This window comes from Petaurus breviceps, unplaced genomic scaffold (assembly GCF_028583685.1).
Source record: "Petaurus breviceps papuanus isolate PSGF00001 unplaced genomic scaffold, PetGlider_PUasm1.0 90723, whole genome shotgun sequence".
NCBI classification, from domain to species: domain Eukaryota; kingdom Metazoa; phylum Chordata; class Mammalia; order Diprotodontia; family Petauridae; genus Petaurus; species Petaurus breviceps.
This window is the reverse complement of record NW_027187323.1, coordinates 4,140,857-4,162,717: the sequence shown is the minus strand read 5'-3', so window position 1 is coordinate 4,162,717 and position 21,861 is coordinate 4,140,857. Positions and strand designations below refer to the sequence as shown.

Here is a 21,861-nt window from a genome sequence, read left to right as displayed (position 1 = left end):
ATTAAAAATGAAAAAAAATGGAAGGCAACAATGTATTGTAAAATGCTTACTGGACCAAATTCTTCACAGTAGCACATGAATTTTTAGCAAAGCATTATATCAGCTACTTCTCAGATATAAATCTGACCCCTTCTTTTTTTTGTAACACAAGACATCATAGATAAATTAATCAAGCAACAATCATTTAGATGCCTATTAAGTGCCAGGCCCCATTCTTGGTACTTGAGATACCAAGACAAAAATTAACCCCTGTCCTCAAGGAGCTTATATTCTATTGGGGGAGAGGGGTGATGGAACAGCGTGTACATAAAAGAGAAAATGCCAGAGAGATATATGGCAAACATTTAGTTAAGGAAGGAACTATCATCTAGGGAAATTAGGAAAGGCTTCAGATGTAGAAGATATATGTCACTTGAGCATTTTTTGAGAAAGAAACAAGAGATTCTACAAGATGGAGTTAATGTGAGAAGGCATTCCAGGCATACAAGACAGCAAGTGCAAAGTCCCAGAAACAGGAGATGGAGGGTCTTCTGTGAGGATCAGCAAGGAGGCTGGTTTTATTACTATCAAAAGACAAGATCACCAGTGACCCTTCCAAATATAGGACAATTACATATTCCCAGATTCAAAAAAGTATACATTACGGAAAAGTTAATCTTTCCTTATCAAAAAGGAGCAAAAGGTTTGATAGACTTTCCCAGAGTTCTGGATAAGATTAAAAACTTTACAGAAATACTTTTTTGTCTTTGTGTTGCATTTCTGAAACAAACAGAAATACACACATGGCATTGTATTTGCTAAGTATGACTAAAAGTGGTTTACTCGTGGATGGAAACTATGAAACACACGTCCAATTACCTGCCAATTCTTATCCTTTCTATAACCACATTTCTCACACCTATCCCCTTCTTTCCTCTCACTTAGTAGCTACCCAAATTCAATCCCTTAATACTTCTCACCTGAACAATTAAAACAATCCCCGAATTGATCTCTATACTTCAAGTTTTTCTGCTCTACAATCCATTCTTCACATAGGATTTTCCTAAATCACAGGTCATAATAATGTCACTCCCCCACAAAACAAACTCTATCGACTTCCTATCACTTCAAGAATCAAATATAAATACTCCAATTGACATTTAAATCTCTTTACAACCCATCCCTAACCTACTTTTCCAACCTTATTACACATTACTCCCATTCATATATACTTTGCTTTAGCCAAAATGACCTTATTACTATTCCTCATACATGACATATTTCTATGATCCTATGCTAATGCTATCTCCAACAGAATGTACTACCTCCCTAGATGCTTTCTCCCCACACCCAACCTTCAAGGCCCAGTTCAAACGCTACTTCTTAGTGAAGCCCAGTCAAAACTTCTCTCTCTGGTATCTTCTCCAAGTGCCTTTCTTGTACCTCTTCAGGGAACTTATCACATTCTCCCTTGTATTCATAGCTGTCTATCTGCAAATCTTTGTATGACTCTGTCTTATCTCCCCTAGATTACTAGAGCTTAGGGGGCAGGGACCACATCTTATACTTCTCCCAATCCTCTACAACATCTAGCTTACTGCTAGTAGGTACTCAATAAATAGTTGCTAAAAAGAAGACCACAATATATAGCAGAAGCAATATTGAACTTGGATTCAGAATACTTGACTTCAAGTTTCCACACCAATAATGATTAACTATGTCAAACAATAGTGACTACACAACCCATTTTAGAGTATTCCTTTGCTTTTTTCTGAAAGCATTTTAAGTTCCTGATAAAGGTAACAATCAACCAATAAAGTCCCTGTATGAAAAATAAATAGCAGTACCTTGAGGCATAAAACTGAGAGCTCATGTAGTCAGCCTTATATCTTTCATGTGAAGACGTCAAAATGTAGAAGACCTGGGGCTTCTTGTAATAATACCACCTGGAAAAAAAGAATGATTCCTCTCTATGATGTCACACCCTGACCTTTTGCTAGGTCTCAGAATTGAACTTTGAGCATTGACTCAAATTGGTGTTCTGTAGCAGAGTATGGATTTCATAGTGCAGTCAACTATAAATAGATAAACCCTACTCTCAGATTCTAGTAACTATCATCAAATGATTTAGCCATTACATGCAATTTTTCACACTTCTCAGACTTTCCAGAAAAACTATGAGGGGACTCATATGCAATGATGCCACTTCCCTTTTGGGACCTACTATCTCTTACTTGTTGTTCATCTTTTTTTTGAAGAGGACCAATGACATCATGGGGCGATGTCTTCATTAGCATATGAGTTGGATTTAAGTGAGGCACAGATGCACAAAGTCGTCAACTTCTTTCTCTCTTCCTGAGTCATCAGAGTCCAGAGAGGAGACAAAAGTCAAGATGACTGACAATGGCCTGGGATGCAGTAGATGACCTTGGAGCTTTCAATGTCTGACCAAGTTCTAAGTGCTCCATAGTGCCTGCTTCCACTGCCTTCATGACCATCTGAACAAATTATGGTACATTAATATATGGACTAACACAGTGTAGACTCAGCAGGGAATTAGCAGTTGCCAGGTCTAGCACTTGGACAACCCAGCAATTTTCTTTGGTCCACCTATTGAGAATTTGTGTAATTCTGAAAGCCTTCTCCAAAGAACCATAGCCAGAAATCACGTTAGTACTTAACCCAGTTGGTATTCATGAGGTAGATTTTCCTACTTATATATAAGAATGTTTATGATTTATATGGAGTTACTTTAAATCCTGCTATTTGGCTAAAATTATTGTTTCAATTAATTTTTTAGTTGAATCTTTGGGATTTTCCAAGTATATCATTGTATTATCTGCAAAAAGATATAGTTTTGTTACCTCATTCCCTATTCTGATTCCTTCTATTTCTTTTTCTTCTCTTATCGGTATTGCTAAGATTTCCAATATGATATCGAATAATTGAATAATATCTATGACAGTGGGCATCCTTGTTTCATACCTGATCTTACTGGGAAGGCTTCTAGCTTATCTGCATTGCAAATAATGTTTGCTGATGATTGTAGGTAAATGGTGGGGTTTTAGAGTGTTCCTCTTTGCTTTTTCTGAAAGTATTTTAAGTTCCTGATAAAGGTGACAATCAACCAATAAAGTCCCTGTATAAAAAAAAATAGCAGTACCATGAGGCATAAAACTGAGAGCTGCTGCAGTCAGCCTTATAACTTTCATGTGAAGATGTCATTTGAAATGACATAGAATATATTTGGAAAGTATCCGAACAAAAATTTGTACAGTGATTTAACAAAATATCACCCAAAGGAAATTATGGAAAAGTTAATCTTTCCTTATCAAAAAGGGAAAAAAAGGTTTAATAGACTTAAGAAAAATCTACTTATACCTATACTTTCAAGGGTTTTTAATAGAAATGAGTATTATACTTTATCAAAAGCTTTTTCTGCATCTGTTGATATAATTTTTAAGCTTTTATTATTGATATAATCAATTATGTTCGTTTTCCTTATTTTAAACCACCTCTGCATTCCTGGTATAAATCTTTCCTACTTTCTCTTGTTGTTTGCATTTTTATCAGCATTGGTCCTAAGACCCCCTTTGACTGGTGAGCACCTTGAGGGCCAGGCCCTTTCTTCAGCTCCCTTTCTAACTCCTCCCAGGGAAAAGGAAAGCACCACATATGTCGACTTTAAATAAATATTACCAACTGATTCCTCTTATCAGGCACTAAATCTTTCTTCTTTTCCTTTTGATGAGGCTTGTACAAAATACATAGCTCACAAAACAAGAGCTAGAAGAGAGCTTGAGGTCAACTAGTTCAATCCTTTCATTTGATGGATGAGGAAACTGAGCCCCAGGGAGAGTGACTAGCCAAAATTCACATAGTCAGCAAGCAGCACAGGCAGGATTTGAATCCAGATGCTCTGATTACTGAGTCAGTACTATTTTTGCCTTCAAAAGCACCAAAAAAATCATGCATCTAGAAATAAACTTCAGATGTACAATGTCACCTTGTTTTCTCCTAATCACAACTTGCAATTTAGACATATATTATGTACTTAAAAAAAGAGAGAGAATATTAACAGCACCAAGTGAATCACCCTATTTGAAAAGCTCCATTCTAGGCACTGTACTTTACTCAAGTAAATAAGTCATTGCCCTCTAGAAGGTCACAGTCTAATAGCACCTCCCCCCCCAAAAAAAAAAGAAAAAAGAAATGTAGGTTTCCCCTGCCAAAAAAATGTTTTAAAGGCTATGTGCATGCACAGTTTTTGTTGTTGTTTTTAATGTTTTAAAAATAAAGAAGAAATGAATTAGGTATGAGTTTTGGTCTAAATGATTGGGTAAGAGAGGTAAGGAGTGGGTTGGGCTGAGGAGGGGAGGATTTAAAAAGTTATAGACTCTAAGCTCATATCATATGAAAATGTTTTAGGGTCTTGCTGGATTAAAGTATACTTTGTAGGTTTCTCCTGTAGTTGACAAATAGACACGATGTACAACAGCAGAACTGGGGGACTCCTTCCTTCCCCACCCTCTTACCATCCCTCCTTTTCACTTTTCCCCAGTCAGACAGTCAACAAGTGGCACCTACAATAACCAACTGAGACAATTAGGTGGCACAGAGGATTGAGTGTTGGACCTGGCTTGAGTTCAAATTCAGCCTCAGACACTTATTAGCTGTGAGACCCTGGTCAAATCACTCTGTCTCCCTCCATTTCCTCAACCATAGAAATGGTTAAGACACCGAAAAGCCATAAAAGAACAGCACTTCTTTCTCAGGGTTGTTGTGAGAATAAAATGAGATAATTGTTGTAATGTGCTTACCACAGCCCCTAGCACACAAAAGGCCCTATTAAGAAATGTTTATTTCTTTTCCTTCCTTCCAGCAAGCTTTTATTGAGGTCCCAATATGTGACAGCCACTGTGATATGCTGTAGGGATGCAAAGAAAAACGAAAGCCGGTCCATGCTCGTTCTAACGAGAAAGCAACAGGCAACAGCTATGTTCTTACAGGACACACTCAGGGGAAATCGGAGATAATCACAGAGCGCAGGCGCGAGCCTTAAGGGGGATCCGGAAAGGTTTCCTACGGAAAACAAGATCTTGGTTGAGACTTGAAGGAAGCAAAAGAACCAAGAGGTAGAACTGGGGGCGAATATTCCAAGCATGGGAGACAGCAAGTAAAACTACATGGTGTTGGAAAATGGAGTGCCTTGTTCCAGGAACACCAAGGATGCTACTTGATCATATAATACATGGAGGAGAGTAAGGTATAAGATTGGAAAGGTAAAAAGGGATCAGATTATGAGCAATGTTAAAAATGGAGGATTTTAAATCTAATCCTAGGGGTAATAGGGAGCCACTGGAGTTTATTGAATAGAGGGTTGATATGGTCAAGCTTTAAGCTTTTTTCCCCCTTCACCATGAATTTCTTATAAAGTCCACATTTTACTAACTTACCCTCTACCAGTAAATCAAAAAACTATTAGATCTGCCAAAAAGCCTGAGTATTTTTGTCTGTACTCCTGTCAAGGAGTATGTCATTGTCTAATTGTGTGCTTTCCCCCAGAGGCTCCTGATAAGGAATTTTGAGAGGTGCAAACAGAAGGAACAGCTTCACACCCTCTAGCTCCGAGTCCCCTGCTAACTGAGCAGGGGGCTCTGGAAAACTGCTAGGAGTGGGGGAGGCAGAGGGGGGATGGAGCCCCACAGCTGTTACCAGATCTTCCTTTGTCCCCTGAAAGCACCAGGATTCTAGGGTTCCTGAGCATCTCTCGTAGAGGGATGGCAAGGGGTAAAGAATGAGGTTCTATGAAGGATTTTAAAAGGAGAAGAAAGAATTTAGGGGATGTTCTTTATATATAGTCATCGGTTTTGGACAGCGGATGCCACCTTGATGGGTTCCCTTTTAGGACTCTGACTGAATTCTAAAACCAAATAGACATTATTCAGGGATTATCCAGTGGTTTTTACTAGCCCTATCTTCACTTCATGTCATCCCTAGACAAAGCTGGTAAGGAATAAAAGCGTTTGGTTTGTTGTTGTTATTGCTTTAGAATCTTCTTCTATCCCTTTTCAGTCCCCTACCACCTTCCTGATACAAGATGGGGGAGGGGGACCATCCTATTGAGACTTCCACTGGATGTCATCATTTTCTTTTCTTTCATGACCATCACCACTCCCAGCCCCCACCACTGCAACTATCAAGTGCCAATGTAAAAAGAGATGAGCCAAAGTGGGCAATTCCCTGTTGTTTTGTTACATATACACAAGGCAGACATACTTTATTTTCCCCAGTTTCTCAAATGGAAAAGGAGAAATATTGTAGCCCATCTAGAGTTTTGTGGAGAGGAAAGTAAGGGGAGGGAGAAGAAGTTGACCAAAATGTTAATTTAAAAAAAAAAAACTCAAAACCATCCAATTTGATCTAATAATCATGTATTAAACATCCAATTCAAATCAATAATCACGTGACATCTATTTACAAGAAATACAGAGACAAGAGAAAAAAAACAGTCCCTGCCTTCAAAAAACTTACATTTACATGAGCTTTATACTACATAAATTGATATTGAAAGAACTACAGATTGTTTTTTGCAGCGGCGGGATTATCCTCATGTATTTAAAGGAGGAGGAGGGGGGTGCTAACCTCCTGTCTGGACACTGTAGAGGATAAAGGCAAAGCTGGACAACTTTTAAATTCCTTTTCAACTCTAAGAGTCCAGAGTTAGTGATTCTGTCTACAGTGATCCCACTGGATACGCCATCGACTTTTCTCTCTTGTCTGTGGTTGCTGCATAAGACAGTGATGTAGAGAGGAAAGGAAGAAATTATATCGGTGAGGGAAGAGAAATAGTTGCCCAACTATCAAAAGTGAGTTTCTGATTTTTTTTTCCAGTTGCCATTGAGCTCCCCAAACTTAGACAAATGCATAAACAAAGAAAACACAAAAAATGCATGGATTTGATGTTGAAGTAAGTTTTAGCCCTTTAAACTTGATAAATAATGGGTAGAGGGTCACCTACATAGTTTAAGGGACTCCAAAGACCATTTTTTACACTTTTTAAAAACTATGTGTTACTAGGATAAAACTTAAGATATTTATCAAGAGGTTGAATCGGAAACATTTACTAATAGGAATAGCATCCTAGGTTTCTGGCTATTATATTGTGATCATCTCAACCATCTCACCTGCCTGGCAGATTGCTTTGCTTTAAAATAAAAAGAAACACTTCCACATGTCTATTTTAAGTATCCTGAGCCTTAATTTCTGAAATCTTCTGTTCTTGAATTCTATAATAAATCCATTCAAAGATGCACATATGCATTAAGAAGCAGACAAAAGAGTCCCATTTTTCTTTCTCCCCCAAACATTTCAGCCTTTTAATTCCATTTTAAAGCACCTTCTCAAAGCAAGAAGATAAAAAATAAAAAGAGAAGCTCAGTAAACTTTCTAAGCCTTATGTCCCAGGAGCACTGCATAGTAGGTGTCTAACACTTGCTGGTGGTAACTGTGGTAGGCAGGTTAGTAAAGAAAAGATAACTCCTTTTATTAAAAAAAGACAACCCTTAACTTCAAGCTCACTGAGCTTAACAAGAAATTTCTTCTTTCTGTCACTCTTTCAACAAAATAAGAAGGAACATCTTAGCATGAAGAATGGAAGGGCACAGTGATCTGGAAATGCCTACCCATGAAAACACTTTTATATCTTTGTCTATTTCGTGCTTTCAAATGCAGGTTTAGTGAATGGTGTCCTCTTGCTTACAGCTCCTGTTCTGTCATGGTGCACTCCCTTCCCTCTTCAGCATCCCAGGATCCAAAGAATATACATATAAAGAAAACAAAACTAAGGATGCAGCTTACTTATATTGCTACAAATTGATTTGCAAAGATTGCCCACATCTTAACAGTTAACTCCTAAGCAATGCCTTTCAGCATGTATTTTGTGAACTTTAGAGTACTATATTGTGAGTTACTGGTAGTTATATTATTTGCCATATTATGCCTATATTATATTATAGACATATATTATTAGTTTATTAGTTATTATTATTATTATTTATTAGTTCCTGTCTCCCCAGTGTAGCTATTGCCAGGACTCTGACTTGTACTTCTTCTCTTGTCTTTCTGAATTCTTTCTCTTGGCATTTTCACTTACATCCCAATATCTAGCCCTAACATCTCTCCCAAGTGCCCATACCACATTTCCAACTGTCGGGCATTTCCCCCTGCACATCAACCAGAACTCCAACTGCAAGGTGTATAATGTTGTACTTATCAAATTGCCCCAACTCTACCCTCCAAAACCAGCTCTTCTTCCCGACTTCCTTATTTCTATTAATGGCACCACCATTCAATCACCAAGACTTGAAAAGTCAGTGCCATGTCAATGTCATGTGTGACCCCTCCCTCTCCCCAACTCTCCCCCCAACCTCAAGTCAGCTGCCAATTCTTGTCGGTTCTATACCCTTTCTCCAATATGCTTTCTTATTACCATTTCAGGTCCTAATTATCTCTCACCTAACTGGTCTTCCCACCTACAGTTTCTCCCTGATCCAACCCATCCTACACATTATTGTCAGAGTAATCCTCCTAAAGTATAGCTCCAATTATGTCATTATCTGACTCAAAAACCTTCAGGGTTTCTCCAGTTCCCTATGGAATAAAGTCCAAATTGCTCAGCCTGACATACCTTACCCTTAACTATCTTTTAGCCGCATTTCCTGTTATTCCTGTCTACCAAGCCAACAATCCAACCAAGCTAGATTTCAAAGTCCAACTTCACTGCCTTCTCTTCCAGGAAATTGCCCTTAATCTTCCAGGCCAAAGGTAATTACTTCTTGCTCTCAACTAAGAACTGAGGGGTGCGTAGCACTAATGGATATAGTCCTGGACTTAAACGCAAGGAAACCTGGGTTCATATCCTACCTCTGACACAATAGCTTCATGATAATAGATAAATTATTTATTTATTTTTCTAAGCCTCAATTTCCTAATTTGTTAGACATCTGTTATTCATTTAAAATATTCAATATTGTGGTTCTCTCCTACTCTGTCATAGGCATCTGCAGCACAGGAACCATGTTTTGTTTAATATTTAGAGAGTCAGTGTAATATAATTGAAAAAGCACTGAACTTGGAGTCAAGAGACGCCTTGGTGCAAATCCCACCTTAGACAGGCATATAAGATTATTGACAAATCACTTTGAAGTCTGTGAACTGGGAAAGCCAAGATGACAGAGTAACAGAGAGCAGTGTTACCCCCACATACACAATAATTCCCTCAAACAGATCTAGAAAGTAAAAAGTAAAGGTCTACTCTCTCGGTCTCAGTTTCCACACATGGAAAATGGGGATAACAAAGGCACCTACCTCACAGGTTTGTTAGTGAGGATCCAAAGAGATAATATAGGCAAAGTGTACTATATGGTTAACTATTAACTATCCTAAGCCTCCACTGGACTTTATACATTACTTCTAGTTATTTGTATAACTGCTTTATCCTTTCCTTCTACATTGAACTGCAATATCCGCAAGGACAAGTATCATCTTTACTTTTTTATCCTGGGAATTTGCTCATTTCTTTAATAATTCATTAATAGCCTCTTAATATGCCTTATGCATAGTAGGTACACAATAAATACTTATTGAATGAAAAGTAGACACTCCATCAATATGTGCCAATTTAAATTAGTAACAGCAACAACAAAAATAAGGCCCATCAATGACCTTCAGTCCTACTGAGTCGTTCTTTGATACTTTTAACTACTCAACAACTCAGTCTCTCAATAGCCTTAAAGGTGGGAGATTTTGCATCTGCAGGTATCAGGCTTGTTTCATCCATTTACCACAGCCTCAATCTATTCATTTCAGACTAAACAGATTTCCCTCATCGTCCTAGAGAAGCATCATTAAGGATACTTCCACTTGGTTTTATACACGATTTGGGAAACTAAGCCAGCCACATTCCAGAGCAAACCGATGAACCAAAGTAGAGAGGTATCTACACTAGTACCCATTTCCCAAGGCTGGAAACCACTTTCTAACCATGACTGATTCTTCATACTTTCTTTTCAGATCCCCAGAGGAGCAAATTACAACAGCCCCTGTGATAGGAAGTCTGATACTGCCATTCTTTGAGGTGCCCCAGAGGTTTAAGTTCTGGAGTCTATACCACACTCCATTCCCCACACTTCTCCTACAGTCACCAAAAAGAAACGTTCACATGACCAGAAACTAAAAGAAATTAGGCAACATCCCAAAAAGTAAGTGAGTAAAATCTATCCAGCATCTGCTTCCCATTCTTATTTGTATTGCTTTTAATAGGACTCTGTCTGTGGGAGGATTCTAAGGATGTTGATGAAGACCACTCTGTAGATTCCCTTGTGAAGATCTCTAGGAGGCAGCAGCAGGGATGGGACTGGCAAGGGGTGGAACCAATGCAAATTATCTGGGCTAAAAGAATTTTGAAAGACCCAAAGGGTTTTGAAATCTATTTTACAAAGCTGATTTCCATTGTGTCCTACCTTCTGCCACCCACAATGCAAGAGCTTTCTAAAAAACGCAGTCCTTGTAGTATGATTTCTAAAAGCTTTGTTACTCTGTGGGAGACATTGGGATTGGAATTGAAAATCAGTTTTGCTTCTAAACTTAGGCAAGTCGTTGTCCCTCTTTGGATCTCAGTTTATTCCAGTGTAAAAGTACAATGAAAGAGTCGAACTAAGGGATCATTTTCCACACTCTCACAGTCTGCAACTATGGATTGAGACCTAAAATCCTCTTCTTAGTCATTTCCTCATCCTGCTAACTCTGCTCCAGATATCACACTCATCTCTTCCCCTTCCCCCACCAACTTTAAACTTAAGGTTGACAAGCTCTGATTGGTGAACTTACCTACAGGTAAGGTAATTCCCCTTACCTTGCCTGTAGCCAAGCCTCCACACCATTTCACCACCATGCTGCCTATACTCTGGCCAGCATCTTCATATCCCACTCCTCTAGTGCCACAACAATGCTTTGGTCACCTAATTTTGATTGTCATCCTTCCCTTTTCTTTGCCCACAACCAGAATTCCATTGATACTTCCTGGCCATTTTCACACCATGCCACCTATTTCCCCTCCCTCTTTCTAGCTTTCCTCTGTGTGTGATCTTCTTGCATAAGAATGTGAGCCCTTGTAGCCCAGTGCTTAGCCCCATGCCTGGAGAAGAAATCACTTAACAAATGTTATATATATATATATATATATATATATATATATATATATATATATATATATATATAAATTCTAATTCTGACCTTATTCTACATCTACCCCCTAAAGTTATACAGGTTCTAGATTCCACAAAACACCACTTACCATCTCTACCTTGGATGTCATTCATTAAGTAACACTAACAGCACCACTTTAAGATTTACACAGAGTTCTCCTCACCACTGGCCTGTGAGGTCAAGAGGGCTGGCATTATCTTCAGATGAAGAAACTGAGTCGCAAGATGTGCCCAAGGTCACCTAGCTAGTGTCATTAAGGACAGTAGTTCCAGCCTCCACATTACAGGGATTGACATAAAGAAAACTACAGTGATACATGAGGCCTAAGCACTTTGCATATATTAATAATGACTTCTTATATCACCTCAAGAATGATCATTCATGCCTTGCTAACATCTTCATTATTAATGAACTAAATGACCTTATTTAAGATAGGCAACAGTGAATGGCAAGGAGATAAATATTTTTCATTTTGCATTCATGGTCTACTCTTCATGCAGACAAATTTCACCTTATAAATATCTCATGTTATTTATTCAATTACTTCATTACATACACACTTTCCCACCTGAATGCATAGAGGCAGGACAGCACACAATGTTCTCTTTGCATTGTACTTGAAGCTCAGAACACTGAGGAGTCATTTGAACACACTCTCCTCTGACAGTTTTGCCAGTACAATAGTACACACTGTGTACTGACATGGTGACATTATCTGGTTCAACTTCCAAAATTGGGGGATACAATTAACTTCCATCCATTAATACTAGCTTTCCTCCCTGGTCATCGGGGATAGAGTACTGAGCCCAGAATGAGTAAGATGTGGGTTCAAATTCCACCTCTAATGCCTATTAGATATGTGACTACAGGTAAGTCATTTCATCTGAGCCTCAGTTTTCTCGTTTGTAAAATGAGATCAATAATACCTAACTCATAGAGTTCTGCTAAAGATGAAATGAGGTAATATACACATTCTGCCCCCTGTGAAGCACTGCATAAATTTCCGTTATCATCATCATCATCATCAAAATGCGAGCTTCCCGTCTTCCTTATAAAGCCAAACAACAAAAGAAAGAACTAGCTAGAAACTTCATATTACCTGTGCTCTGAGAAGATGTTTCCCAAACTTAATTTGACCACAGAATATCCTGAGCTTTAAAATATACTGACAGAAACAAAACATGCTGGTGTTGAAGGGGAAATCATATGATTAAGGAATACAGAGGGGGAAAGTACAGGGGAGAGTAGACAAAGTTTAGAGAAAATAGAGGAAATTTGGCCAGATTTCATACCAGTCGTTAATGCATAGAATATGAGCTCTACATTTGTGTTCCACCTCCCACAATTACTCTTTGTTGTTGTTGGGTTGTTTCAGTCACGTCTGCCTCTTCCTGACCATGTATAATGCAGGCAGGTTTAGAGGCTCAGAGGTCTCTCTCAGTTAATCAAGAGCCATACTACCCTCCTTATACATGATGCCATAGGGTGGTCCTTCAGAGAGCCACCCAACCCACCTGACTCAGAGGTGTTAACAGATTGAACTTCTCAGACATGAAAATATCATTAACAAAGATACAGTCTCACAGAGCTACTATTCCCATTGCATAGAACACCCAACTTCTTTGTACACAGTTGGGAAGTGCTAAGACTAAGCCCTCCTCCCCACTTGTTTGGGGGGCAGGTAGGTGTAGCTCAGTGGATAGAGCACTAGGCCTGGAGTCAGGAAGACTTGAGTTCAAATCAGACTTCGGACACTCACTAGCTGTGCAGCTTGGGCAAACCACTTACTCTCAGTTTGCCTTAATCCACTCGAGAAGGAAATGACAAACCATCCCAGTATCTTCATCAAGGAAATCCCATGAACCATATGTTCCACGGGGTCATGAAGAGTTGGACACAACTGAACAACAACAAGCCATTTAATCTAGTCCTCACATGCTCTGAACTTAGTGGAGTGTTTGGGATGAGATAGAAGCCACCTAAATGCATATTAATTTCTCTGATCATTCATACCTAGTGCTCTAAGAGAGGTGAAACAAGGATAACCCTGCTCTACACAGGAGAGCCCACCTCCATAGTGCTTCAGTTTAAATGATTTGCAAATTCTTCAACCTCAGGCAGCCTTCATAGGATTGCATGCTATCACATGACAGACCAGTTCTAAGGCTAGAAATACGTGACTGAAATGCATGAGAAGGCTGATAATTCAGGTAGAGTGCTGTATAATCAATTCACTCATATCCATGTTTTCTACAGACTGACTCTCTCAGCTGTCTGATTTCTGCTCCTCCCCTTTCCAGCTAGGTACATTTTAAATAGCTCTGCTGTCTGCCATGGCCTCAACCTTTCACTTGAGCATTAAGGACAAGAGACAAGACAAAGAGAATCTGTCCATAGTTCTTTGCTTGTGGTAAGCCATATGCTGCTCCCTTTCAAATGCTCTAGAGAACTTAAACTTGGCCCTTCATTATGACTGGCATTTTAACTCCTTTCTCTATGCCACAGGTTGTCCCCCAGTCCTAGAATATACCCTCTCTTCACCTCTAACCCTTAAAACTCCCTACTTGCCTTCTGCCCTCAGCTAAAATGCAGCTTTCTACATGAAGTGACATTTCTCATCCCATTGCCTAGGATTTCTGTACTGATTTTATCTGTGCTCACATGTGCATATGTGCATTCCCCCAAATAGAATGTAATTTCTTGGAGGTCAAGGATTGCTTCATTTATTTTTATCCCCAGTGTCCAGCATATTGTAGGTGCCTAATAAATGTATATTGCTTGATTAGTGGTGTCACAGGGGTCTGGCACAGGTGCAAATCCTATCAGATGATTCAGCTGATGCTACTTTCTCAGATTCAGATGAAATTAAAAGACTGGGGCTGCTGCTGACAGGTCTTTTGGAAGACCTCTCCCACCTCATGTTTAGCCAACAGGAACCAGTCCCAAAATGTCTATACATGCATCACGGTCTCTCCAAGGTATGTCCTTTGCTTGTCATCACCAATCTCCTGAAAACAAACTCCCTGGAGTCCTCCACAGGGAAAGATCATATTAGTCAAGCAAGATTATGGGATCTGCACAAGCACCAGATCCCGATTACAAATATGAATTTCAGCCTCTCCTTGCCTCAGTTTCCTCACCTGTGGAATCATAGGTCTAGAGCTGGAAGGGATCTTAGACCCTTAGACCATCTGATCTAACATCTTTCTTCCTGTGAAGATTGGTCTTGATCATTTTTTTTTTTGCTTTTTGGAGGGGGTAAGGCAGGGCAATTGGAGTTAAGTGATTTGACCAAGGTCACATGGCTAGTAAGTGTCAAGTGTCTGAGGTCGGATTTGAACTCAGATCCTCCTTACTCCAGGGCTGGTGCTCTATCCACTCTGCCACCTAGCCATCCCTCATCTTGATCATTTTTAAGGTTCCTTCTAGCCCTAAAAAAACAAATAAAAAATTATATGAACCTTTAATTGGTTCCTAGAACTTGACATTCGGGTTTTAGTATTTAAAGATTTGGTTTTCAGTATTTTTAGATTGCTTTTGTAAACAAAATAGTTCTCTCAGACCACAAAGAGTTATTTAGTAAACTTCCCAGAGTGCCTAATTGACTCCTAGCTTAGACACTGGGAATCCCTTACTTTAATGAGATTTTGGACATGGAAATGAGGATTTATACACAGTAAACATCCCTGAAGTCAAGGATACTGGGGATTATAATCTAAGGAAAGCGAAGGCAATAAAAGGTACTATGAAAGAGCATATTTATATGGTTTGAACTGAAGTAGACAGAAGCCAGCAGGAGGGGGGAAAAAGAGGTAAATAGCACTGGAGAATGTTGAGCAATAATTATAATAATAACTCACATTTATATAAGGCTCTAAGATTTGCAAAGCACTTTACATACATTATCTCATTTGATAAGAGGAGATGGTTTCCCTGTCTCTTCCTCCTTCTTTCTTTTTTACTTTTATTATTGGCTTTTGTTTTTACATCAGTTATTTCCATATATCCATTTCTCCCACCTACCCAATAAGCCTTCCCTTAAAACAAAGAAAAGGAGACAAAAATGAATCAAAATGGAAGAACAGAGTTGCCAGGTTTGCTAGCAAATACAATATTCCTCACCTCTCCAAAGAAAGGAAGGAGATCCATTTCTTCATTTTTTTTCTTTGGGACTCAACTGCCTCTTCCTTTCCCCCTCCCCAAATATTACCACCACTCACAAATTGAAAACCAAATTGCATTACTTCAGTATTCTCAGGAAGGAATGAGAAATGTCCAACTCCTCAAAGGGAAGAAATCCACAAATAGATTCCCTTTTCTGTATCACCTGCCTTCATTCCAGTGGACTATCTGGCATGATTGTTCTTTCACTGGAAGAGAGGTAAACATCAAGAATGTTCTTTCGTTATCAGGTAGGCTTTCTTTTCTGTCCAAGTCTTACTCACACATGCTCTGTTTATAGCTTCTGATTAACAGTACTGATTATGAACAGATTTTGCAGGTGATTTACAATCATTTGACCTGAGATTCCCTGAGCAAAGCATGGAAGAACCATAAACTTTGGGTTATATATTTATCACATCTTAGCAAGTTAATCATGGTAATAGAAATCATACCTTATTGGAAAATATTGGTTTAATGGACTTGGGAAGTCCATGCTTAGCTGCAGGCTTTCTTCCTAGCTTCCTGTCCCTTCCTAGACACCAAGAAAGTAAAATTCTTTAAGGGAGGGGTTGGAAGGAGTCCAGATCAAAGTATCTAATTGGCAATTTCTCTCTCTTTTGAAGGCCTTTTAAAAGTCACTATGTAAAAGTCTGTTTTGCTTTGGGTCTCACTAAACACTGCCTTACCTCCAAGGCTGTTGCTAGGATATAGAGGCTATCACAGCACCTTAGATACTTAGGAGGAAGGAAAAGATTGCTTCCTTCCATCTCAGTCTCTTCCTTATGAAGTCATTCCTATTCTTGCTCTCTGCCTTTCTCAAGGTCAAACTGAGAAGAAAGAAGGGAATTACCAGGTTGCACACTCACAATAAAGGACAGGGACAACAGTGTGACTAGAAATAGGAAATGCTTGTGGCCATCCAACTGACTTAACAGACAACCCTCTTTAAAACATGCCAGAACCAGGAAGTGGGAGTGCCACAGTCACCCAAGGCCTGAGATTTCCACATTAGTCCCTCCTTTTAATTTAACCATAGAAAGTCCCAATCAAAATTAATCTGGGGCATGGGGAGTTAAACATATCAAGCCATTATCCCCTATTAATATTTAACTTAATTTAGTTGCTTTTATACAGGGTGTCCCAAAAGTCTCTATTAGCCAGTCTTCCTGTATCAAGACCTTCAGAGAATGGAAATGGGCAATAATTTAGATATCAGATGGCGGAGTGAGGGAAGAGGACAAGATGCTGATGGAGAGGTCAGACGATAGTTACTTGGACTGGCTTGTACAAATATAGCACAGTATAAGGGTACTAGGTGGCTGAGGAAGAAAGTAATGAAGGGGCTGTGAAAAAAAAAAGAAATACAAACTCATCTATTCAAATGCCGTCATTTAAGAGCTAAGGATAACAAGATCACAGATGTATAACTGGAAGGTACCTTCAACCTGAATTCAGAAGATTCTGGCATTAGAAATCAACCTCTGACACCCTCTTAGGACTTCTTTCTTCAGAATTCGTGGCTCTTTCCCTTGCTCCAACTGGAACAGCACATCCAATTTACATCAGATAAATCTTGTGTTGACACCCAATGTTTTAAAGGAAGACATCCCAAAGAGACTAATCAGGTCTTGGCCACACTCATAGATAAGGTACTTCTGATGATTCCAATCTCTTATGCTAATATGCATTGCTCCCCAAGTCCAATCAAAGATACACTGGGAGTCCTTGGAGAAGCCAGTATGTGCTGCTAAAGGTCAATGAATCATAGGTCTAGTGCTGGAAGGGATCTTACACCATCTAGTCTAACTCTCTCCTTTTACAGTTAAGGAAACCAGGTCCAAGGAAGTTAAATGGCTTTTTGTCCAACATTGTACAGGTAGTATCAAAGATGAGATTTGGGCCCCGGTCTTTTAGCTCCAGAGCTTTTGAGTTCCTCCCACCGTACCAGACTCCCACCACTAAGATGTCACAAAGACGCTAGATAGAATTTCTGGGGAGCAGTGACAGGGGCTTGTCGTTACAGGTCAGTTGTTTCAGTCATTTATGACTCTTCATGACCCCATTTGGGGTTTTCTTGGTAAAAGATACTGGAGTGGTTTGCCATTTCCTTCTTCAGCTCATTTTACAGATGAGGAAATTTTGGCAAACAGGGTTAAGTGACTTGCACATGGTCACACAGCAAGTAAGTGTCAGAGGCCATATCTGGACTCAAGAAAATGTGTCTTCCTGACTCCAGGTCCAGCACTCTATCCACGACACAACCTAGCTGCTAAAAATCGACAAACACAAAGAGACAGGTTAAAGAAGAAAACATAGCCAAGCTGAGCCAAAGTGGGATAGGGGGAGGAGCAAACCAGGCAAGACACCAGAGATAAATAGAAAAAACCAAAAATGAGGAATGAGGTTCAAAACTCTGAAGGAATCAGAGAAAATACATGTAGTTAGATCATGATGCAAAAAACTAGGCAAATTAACATTCTACAACTCAACATAGAATAGTGAGGGGCATGTCTATACTCCCACCACCCACCACAAGCTGACATACTTGTTATAGGGATGGAAGACACACATTCCCTAATGTGTCCATTTCCCCTTGGAAAGGTGGAGAGTGATAGAAGACAAATAGCAGTGACTATACTGTTCTTCTTCATATCAGACTTCAGTCTAAATTTACCCATAAGCCTTTTAGCCTTTGCAGATAAAGAGTAGAATTCAAGAATAAATGAGTATTCAAACTCAGGCTTTTGAAAGAGGCTTTTCCAGCAGGAGGGGGCTAAATCACAAAAGAACGAAATATTATATTGACAATGGAACTCAAAACCATGTTGTCTGAAAATAGAATGAACTGGAGATATAAGGAGAAGATTTGAGAATTTGTCAAATGGGGATGTGGAGAGATAGTTAATCTTATCTTTCTTCAAATATGAAGATCTAGCATGCAGAGGAGAGATTTTATTTCTTCTACTTTGGTCTAGAGGTGAAAATTGGGATCAATAACCAAAAGCTCCAGAAAAGCAAATTTTGGTTCTTATAGATAGGAAGAACCTATTATTATTATTATTATACCTTCTGAAAATGGAATCAACTGCTTCATAAGGAAGTATTTGAGCTAAATGACCATTTTCTGGGGCGTTCTAGAGATGATTCCTAAATAAGGTAATTGAGATTGCCTTTAGGAAACCTTCCAGATGTGAGATTTTTCTATGTGGCTTTGACACAGACATCAAAAAGAACCCAGAGTCTATCTGAACAGCACATCTATTTACATAGATTTGGTCAATTAGTCATTTATTGGCCCTAGCATAACTCCATGCCCTAATGGATCATTGACTCCTAAAAGTGGAGAGGCATCTAGTACCAGCTCAGTAGCTTTGGGCACAGTGTCGACTCTTTGAGCCTCAGATTCCCCATCTACAAAGAAGGAATAATGATACCTTCTCTTGTTTCCCTTGCAGGGATATATGGAAGATGAGTTGCATAATGTCTGGAAAATGCTTTGAGTTCCTCAGAATGAGGGCATAGTATAAATATAGGCTATTATTATCATCATAATCATCATTATCCTTATTATCACTTCTATTAAATATATCCAACTGTTTTAGAGAGCTTTCACTAAACACAAGTGGAAAGAAGCTGATCTCCTTTTGGAAACCAACTATTGGTTAGTAAGCTAGAGGCTTACTGAAATAGACAATGTACGGAGTAGGCCTAGGCTCTCTGAAAATACTTCTCCGATGACCTGTGGATTAAGACTTTTCAAGAAGGTTGGTGGGAAGGGACTATTAATGCTTTGCTGCCCATGGCAACACCTTTGGCCTACTTGGTATATTGCAATCTCTGGAGAACCATAGAGAGAGAGATCAGCAATCCTTCAGCACTTTGACCACACCACCAAGACTCTAGAAGACCAAGATCTCTTTTGTTCACAGGATTGGAGGAGTAGCTAGCTGCCAATTCCAACCCATAACTGGAACCCCTCCAGAACCTACCCCAGAGCAAAGATCTATGGTTCTAATTAATTTGTTTTCACAAACTACAGCAAAAGGATCCTTCAAATAAATGCATGTTCACAGAATGGGAAATTTAGAAGGTACTTTAGAAAGCATAGCTTCTGGTATATGCTTCCAATACATTTCCCAGGAGTTTATCTTGAATCTACTAAATAATTTCTCTTTTACAGATAGGTCAGAAGTCATAAGTAACCTACAGCATATGCTAAAAATGACCATTTCAACCACACTCCTCCTCAATTCAATAAACATTTATTAAGCATCAGCTATAATAAAGGCATCAAGGATAAAGACAAAATGAACAAATTCCTGCCCTTAAGGAGCTTATATTTTCCCTCTCTTTTCCACAGAGTCAGCAAATAAAGTAGACAAAGATTTATTTTAATGTTATTTTTATTTTTCTCAATTACGTGTAAAAAAGTTAACATTTTTTTTAACATTTTGAATTCCCAAATCCCTCCATTCCTCCCTCCCCTCCTCCCTGAGAAGGCAAGCAATTTTATATAGATTATACATGTGCAATCCTGCAAAACATTTCCATATTAACCATGTTGCCAAAAAAGACAGACCAAAAAAAAAAGAAAAATAAAGTAAAAAAGTAATAAGCATTTATTTATTAAGCATTGGGCTACATTTTGGGGATACTAAGAGGCAGAAAACAATCCCAGCTCTCACAGGATTCATAGTCTTATGGAGACACGACATGCAAACAACTTTGTACAAGCATAATATATAGAGTATAAACTGGAGAAAACCTTAGAGGGAAGCATTAATGGACATTGGGAAAGGCTTTTTGCAGAAGGCAGTAGAATTTTAGCCGCAAATTTTAAAAAGCCAAAGAAGCTGAGAGAAGGCCCGAGGCATTCCAGGCATGGGAGACGGCACGTGAAAATGCACTAAGTTAAGAGATGGAGTATCTTGTGCAAGAAAAAGAAGGTGAAGTATCACTGAGTCATAGAGTAGATGTAGGAGAGTAAAGTCCAACAATAACTAGGAAAACATCAAAATAGGGAGATATCTTATGTGTTACCTGATTCAGCTCTTTCCTTTTACATTGAAAGAAAGGGGGAGAGGGAGGGAAGGAGGGAAAGCTCTGAGGAGATAATGATTAGCCCTTTTGAAAGCTGCCATAAGGTCCTTGCTTCAGAAGTTCATGGTCAATGCACACTTTCCCACCCTAACTGATGTTTAGAAGAGCTAGGAATTAGCCCTGGTCAGGGCACACACTCCCTACTGAGTTCCTATCAGGAATCACCACCCCTCCCCCTGGCAGCACATCAGAAGGAAACTTGGCATACCACTTATAAAAGGTTGTTAGTAATTGTCATTTCCACTTATCGCCCCACTCCCAACATCCCAGGAAGCAGAATAATCCTTATGCCTTTGCCTCCTGTGAAAGAGCATGCGGCATATCATGGTTTGCTTCTATTATAGAAATTATGTAGTGCCTAAAAAGTGAAAAGTGATAGATGAGATGAAGTCTCTGCTTTTATAATGTTTCCCTTTTCACCTTCAGGTGCTTGCGAGAGGCGGCAAAGAAGGGTCCAAACTATTCCCCAGTATCTGGAACAATGCTGTGGCAAAAGGAGGAGTCATTTTTAAAAGCACCTGGATTGCATAAGGGTTTTTGTTTTTGTGAGTTTGAATCTTTACATTCAAACCAAAAAGGCATTCTCAATTATCTTATTAGGACTCATCTCTAGAACTCCCCAGAAAAGACTTGCTTTTCACAAAATGAGTTGTATCACTGGTCAAAAATGTTTTCTATCCAGGTTTTGGATTTTCAGTGACCTGTTCATAAAAACACAAGCAGGTAGCTTCTGTGGCTAACATTACATCATGTATTTTCAAGGGATTAAAATGGTTACACAAGGCTGGGTTTTTGAGGTTGTTATCACTTTTCTCATCTGCTTTGTTCTTTGTGTAACTAAGCAATAGCCGGAAATCTAGCACCACACACATGAGGGGAAGGTGGGAGCAGGTAATTCTACCAAACCAGTGAAGAACATGGTGAAAGCATTGGTCATTGTAAGATTTTGAAAAAGTTAAGTATGTGCTTCAATTTTTCACCAACTCCTGGTCATACACCCAATAAATTAAAAAAGCATCCGGTTCTATTATAGTTTACTACATGCTCTGTAAGGCAGCATGATTCAACTGGGCTTCATTTTTCATTCTTTTTATATACATCCCCCATTTATTTATTGCGACTATTAGACAGTACCCTTCACTAAAAGCCCTGCCTACAAACACAATAAAATAATTCATTTTCACTGAAACCAGGACAGCAACAGTAAGAAATGATTCCAAAAGCTGATACCATATAAGCACACATCTTGGATGGCCATCTCAGTCAATCAGTTGGTAAGTATTTATTAAGTAACAATTTTGTATCTAGGCACCCAGAATAAGAAGCCAAAAGAGAAACAGTCCCTGTCCT

The 21,861-nt window shown here is 39.0% G+C and overlaps 2 long non-coding RNA genes across 5 annotated transcripts in view; one reads left to right on the top strand and one right to left on the bottom strand.

Annotated features, from left to right (window-relative positions):
* LOC138145087 (uncharacterized) overlaps positions 1-21,861 on the bottom strand; it is a 122,547-nt gene that overhangs the window by 90,032 nt on the left and 10,654 nt on the right. Inside the window, exons 1-2 of one of the 4 annotated variants that reach the window (XR_011164097.1) lie at positions 16,850-17,079; positions 1,827-1,925 (exon numbers count right to left, since the gene is read on the bottom strand). The exons of 1 other annotated variant lie outside the window; for it this stretch is intronic. This is a non-coding gene — a long non-coding RNA (uncharacterized lncRNA). Of the gene's footprint in view, positions 1-1,826; positions 1,926-16,849; positions 17,080-21,861 lie in introns of those variants that run through there. 2 more of the 4 variants (XR_011164101.1, XR_011164093.1) reach the window with 2 other exon arrangements.
* On the top strand, positions 2,311-21,293 carry LOC138145089 (uncharacterized). Its single transcript, XR_011164102.1, has 4 exons — positions 2,311-2,491; positions 4,862-5,245; positions 10,054-10,241; positions 20,938-21,293. It is a non-coding gene; the product is annotated as an uncharacterized lncRNA (long non-coding RNA).